Genomic DNA, 5,550 nt, shown 5'->3' on the forward strand with positions numbered 1-5,550 from the left:
ACCAGGGATTTTCAAACCCATTTTATAAATGAGAGCTAAGCGCCAGAGAGGTCATTTCCCCCAGTCCTCAAGTCCGTGGGATTTTAACCTGGGTCTGTCTAGTCCCCAAGCCCTTGTTCTTTCTGGGGTTCTCACTGTGCCTCTTTTCCAGTGGACTTTTTTTTTTTTAAGATTTTATTTATTTGAGAGAGAGCGCGGGGGGGTGGGTGGGAAGGGGCAGAGGGAGGAGACTCACGGCTGTGTAGGGAGTGGGGGGAGGGGGGAGAAGCAGACGGGAGGAGGGGCTGGACCCCAGGACACTGGGATCATGACCTGAGAGGGAGGCAGATGCTGAACCAACAGAGCCACCCAGGCGTCCTAAGATTTTATTTTTAAGTTATCTCCAACCCACAACCCTGAGATCAAGAGTCGTTCCCTCCACCAACTGAGCCAGCAAGGCCTCCCTCCAGTGGAGTTTTGAACATTTGGCTTCCTTGCCTGTCTGTCTCTTTCTTCCCTGAGCAGCTAACTCATACTGACATATTCACACTCTTCTGTTCAGACTCTCTGCCACCCTGGCCTAGGACAAGGGGGCTACATGATGTCCGAGTTGGAACCCCACCCCTCAGGAAGCAAAGCTGGCACACCTTTCCATTCTCAGAAATTATTTCCAGATCACAAGAGCAGTGTTCTCACTAGGGTTAGGGGATCACAGTCTGAAGGGGCCATATGTGGCCCTTAGAAATTGCCTGTCTGTCCTCTCAGGGTACAGTGGGGAAACTGAGGCTTTGAGAGGTACACAGCTTTCCCCAATTGCACTGATACAGGACTAGAGACTCCTGAGCTTTAGTTATCCCATTTAAAAAAATTTTTTTAAAAGATTTTATTTATTCATTTGTGAGAGAGAGAGTGTGTGAGCAGGGGGAGAGGCAAAGGGAGAAGCAGACTCCCTGCTAATCCAGGAGTCCAAGGTGGGGCTCCATCCCAGGAACCAGAGATCATGACCTGAGCTGAAGGCAGATGCTTAACCATCTGAGCCACCCAGGTGCCCCTAGTTGTCCCATTTTATATCCCATTCAGCTAGTCACAGGGTATTGGGACTGAAAAAGACCTGTGGGACATGTAACCAGTTAATGAGTCACAGCTAGCTTTAAAAAATAGTAATTAGGAATGCCAGGGTGTCTCAGTCCATTGTCAGACTCTTGATCTCAGCTCAGGTTTTGATCTCAGGGTGATGAGTTCAAGCCCCGTGTTGGGCTCCATGATGGGCGTGGAGCCTACTTAAAAAATAAATAAATAAAAAAGAATAATTAAATGGAACAGAGGGATGCCTGGGTGGCTCAGTCAGTTAAGTGGCTGCCTTCGGCTCAGGTCATGATCCCAGGGTCCTGGGATCGAGTCCCACATCGGGTTACTTGCTCAGCAGGGAGCCTGCTTCTCCCTCTCTCTCCCTCTGCTTGTGCTCTCTCTGTCAAATAAGTAAAATCTTTAGAAAAAAAATTAAAAAAAATAAATGGAACAGAAAAAGTGCACTGCGGATAGTAAAGCTAAGTATTCTTTCATAAAATGCTTATTTCAGTTACATATGTATGTGTGTATTATGGACCAGATCACAATGTAAAGTGCATTTCTTTTGAGTCAGGTCAAAAAGGTTTGAAAGCCAGTGAATCTCTCATTGGACAGATGGGCAGGGGCTAGCTTAAGATGACAAGATCTTTAGCTCTTCTAATTTTTCATAGGAATAGGTAGAGTAGGAAATAGTTATTGTGATGCCTTGGGACTTCCCAGTTTCTCCATTCTTTGCTTTGGGTGTGTGTGGCATAAACATGGGCATCAGGCAATCTGGGCTCAAACCCTAGCTCTCCCCCTTCCCCGATTTTTCTGTGTTTCAGGTTACCTTTCTTCATTTGGCCAGCTTCTAAGATGCTAATATGTGCCATGCTTTTGAGCTGAGCACTAGAATCCCTGAGAGGGGTCAGATCTGGGTCTGCCCTTGAGAAACACAGTATGGTGGTCACACAGATGATCATAGGACAGGGCAGTGAAAGGGGAAATGTGGGGACCATGGCTGCAGAGTCATCACTGTCTGAAGGAGAGAGGAAGAATTTTGAGGGGGTAGTGTCCTCAGGGTCACCATAAGGTCAAATATGAAAATTGGAGGGAATTGTTATTGTCCCCCAGAAAACCTTTCTCCTGAGCTGTGCACCTGGAGGCTGGATGGCATACCCTAATGAAGGTGCACTTTGGCCTCTTTGTTTACCAGATGGAAAGTAAAGGGGGTGGAGTGGAAATCCTGTGGAAAGGAGAGAGGTCTCCTGGAGACAGGGTTTAGCTGGGAGGTAGAAAGCACCCTGCTCCGACTTTTGGGGAAATTGTGAAGCTGCCAACAGTTTCCAGAACCCTTTCCCAGCCAAGAATTAATTTGTTCCTCCCAACAACCCTATGGAGTGAGCCAAGCAGGGGTGATTGTGCCCCTGAGAAATAACAAACCCAGTGTCACACAGCAGTCGATGGCCCAGGCAGGAAGCACCCAGGTCTGTTTAGCCAAGTGTTCCTTGGCGGTCTGATGAAGACCTATGGACCTCTATTCAGAAGAGTACTTTTAACCACAAAAAGTAAATTACTTAGGATAACAAGAATACCAGTTATATAGAATCATTATCAAAATATTTTTAAAGATTTTATTTATTTATTTGAGAGGGAGAGAGAGGGAGAGAGAGCACAAGCAGAGGGAGGGGCAGAGGGAGAGAGAGGGACAAGCAGACTCCTTGCTGAGCATGCAACCTGATGTAGGGCTTGATCCCAGGACCCCAAGATCATGACCTGAGCTGAAGTCAGACATTTAACCGACTGAGCCACCCAGGCACCCCTCAAAATATTTTTTTAAAAATATTTATTTTATGGGACACCTGGGTGACTCAGTCCGTTAAGTGTCTGCCTTTGGCTCAGGTCATGATCCCAGGGTCCTGGGATCGAGCCCCACATTGGGCTCCTTGCTCAGTGGAGAGCCTACATCTCCCTCTCCCTCAGCTGCTCCCCCTGCTTGTGTGCTCTCTCTCTTTATGTCAAATAAATAAATAAAATCTTTAAAAGTATATTTATTTTATGAATGTCCTTTCTTAAACATTAAATAGCAAGATCTAAAGATTGGTCTATTAGCTATTGTAATTTTGAGGTGGTGAATGAGTATAAACAGTATTTTCAAGATATTGCTATTGTAATGTAATATGAAACTATAATTTCTATTGGTGATGGAGTCACAGGTACTGCTAAGTAGTACTGTGATTTGTTGCTTACCTGCATGACAGAAAGAAATGCTAAATTCCAATTACAGGTTAGTGAAAACAGGATGTAATTTTTACCCATTACAAGTTTATGGACCACCCCCCTGAACTCTAACCATGGAGCCCTTGAGCTCTGTGGAGCCTATGCTAAAATCCTCTAGCTCTTTTGGCCTAAATCCTACTCTAATGCTTGTTCTTCCTGCAGGCACTTATTGTAGACCTACTAAATACCTGATAGTTTCCCATCTTGTATGTCATATAGTCCTTGAAAACTTCCTTTGAGATAGGTGTTATTCTTCCCATCTTGCAAAGTAACTGAGACTAAGGGAGGTTAAGTGATTTACCCAAACCCACACAGCCAGTAACTGATCAGAGTCCTGTATCACCAACTCCTTCCTCACCAACTGAGGTCCAGGGACCAGAGTCTCCAATACCACAAGGGAAAGAAAATATAGGAGGGAGGGGTGAGCAGGGAGAACTCACACTTATGGATAACACTATAATCTCAAGATTGTGTTCTGTGCTTTTCATCCACTCTTTTTAAAACCCACTACAACCCTGTGCAGTATTACTCTCCCTGCTTTTAATTTTTTTAAAGATTTATTTATTTATTTGAGAGAGAGAGAGAGCACAAGCAGGGGTAGAGGCAGAGGGAGAGGGAGAGAATCCTCAAGCAGACCCCTTGCTGAGAGCAGAGCCTGAGGAGGGGCTGAACCCAGGACCGTGAGATCATGACCTGAGCCAAAATCAAGAGTCTGAAGCTCAACCAACGGAGCCACCCAGACACCCCTACATGTGATAAAAATTTAAATAGAAATCATTATACTGCATGTATTCTTCCAGAACCTATTTTTTTTCACTCAATCTTATGTTAGTGAGCTTTGTCTGTACTGATGTATATGCTCAATCTCATTCATCCATGTTTGCTGCCTTGTAGTTTTCCATTTAGTGAATATATGATGATTTACCCATTTTCTTCAACGGTTAGGTTCCTTTCAGTTTCTTTTATTGCTTACAGTGATGCTTCTCTTGAGGTTTTTTTCCTTTTTTTAAAATCAGTTTTATTGAGGTATATTTTATAAATAATAAAACATACCCATTTTAAGTGTATAGCTTGGTGAGTTTGACAAATGTATACATTCATTTTACCCCCACCACAGTCGACATATGACACATTTCCATCTCCCATTGCCATCCCTTGTGCCCCTTTGCTTTGCCTTAGACATCACTGCTCTGCTCTCTGTCCCTGTAGATAAGTTCTGCCTGTTCTTGAACTTTGCTAATGGAATTGGATAGTAAGTCTTTTGTGTCTGACTTCTTTTCCTTACCATACTACCTTTGAGATACTCAGAGATTGTCGCGTGTACAGATAATTCTTCCTTTTTATCACTGAATACGTGGAAATATACTCATTATATGGAAATACTACAATTTGTTGATCCACTCAACCATTAATAGGCATTTGGATTGTTTCCAGTTTGGGACTATTATGAATAAAGTTGCTACACACATTTTTACATGTATGCTTTTGTGTGTGTGTGTGTGTGTGTGTATGTGCACCCATATATTTTCATTTCTCTTGGGTGAATACTTAGGAGTGGAATTTCTGGGTAATGGGGTAGACGTATGTTTAACTTTATAAGAAGTTACCAAACTGTTTTTCAGAGTGGCTGTACCATTTTGTATCCTCACCAACAATGAATAAGAGGCAGGGCTCCAGGGGCACCTGGGTGGCTATGTCAGTTAAGCATCTGACTCTTGGTTTCAGCTCAGGTCATAATCTTGGGATTCAGCCCCACATTGGGCTCCGTGCTCAGTGTAGAGTCTGCTCATCTCTCTCCCTCCCGCTCTGTTCTTGTCCCTGCTCACCCAGGCTCTCTCTCTTTCTCAAATAAATACATAAAATCTTAAAAAAAAAAAAAAAGAGCGTTCCACATCCTCCCCAGCACTTGGTTTTGTCAGTATTTTTTATTTTGACCATTCTTATAGATATGAAGTAGTATCTCACTGTGGCTTTAATTTGCTTTTTCCTAATGGCTAATGATGAACATCTTTTAATGTGCTCATTAATCATTCAAACATCCTCTTTGGCAAAATGTTATGCCTATTTTTAAATTGCATTATATTCATATTGAATTATAACAGTTCTTATATATCCTAGACACAAAACCTTTTGTTAAATATATTGCTATATATTTTTTCCCAGTCTGTGATTTGCCTTCTTATTTTATTTAAAAAAATTTTATTTTTTTAAGGTAATCTCTACACCCAGTGTGGGACTTGAACT

Source organism: Eumetopias jubatus, unplaced genomic scaffold (assembly GCF_037043125.1).
Source record: "Eumetopias jubatus isolate StellerSeaLion01/CBP00866 unplaced genomic scaffold, mEumJub1_p1.0 scaffold_4, whole genome shotgun sequence".
NCBI classification, from domain to species: Eukaryota; Metazoa; Chordata; class Mammalia; order Carnivora; family Otariidae; genus Eumetopias; species Eumetopias jubatus.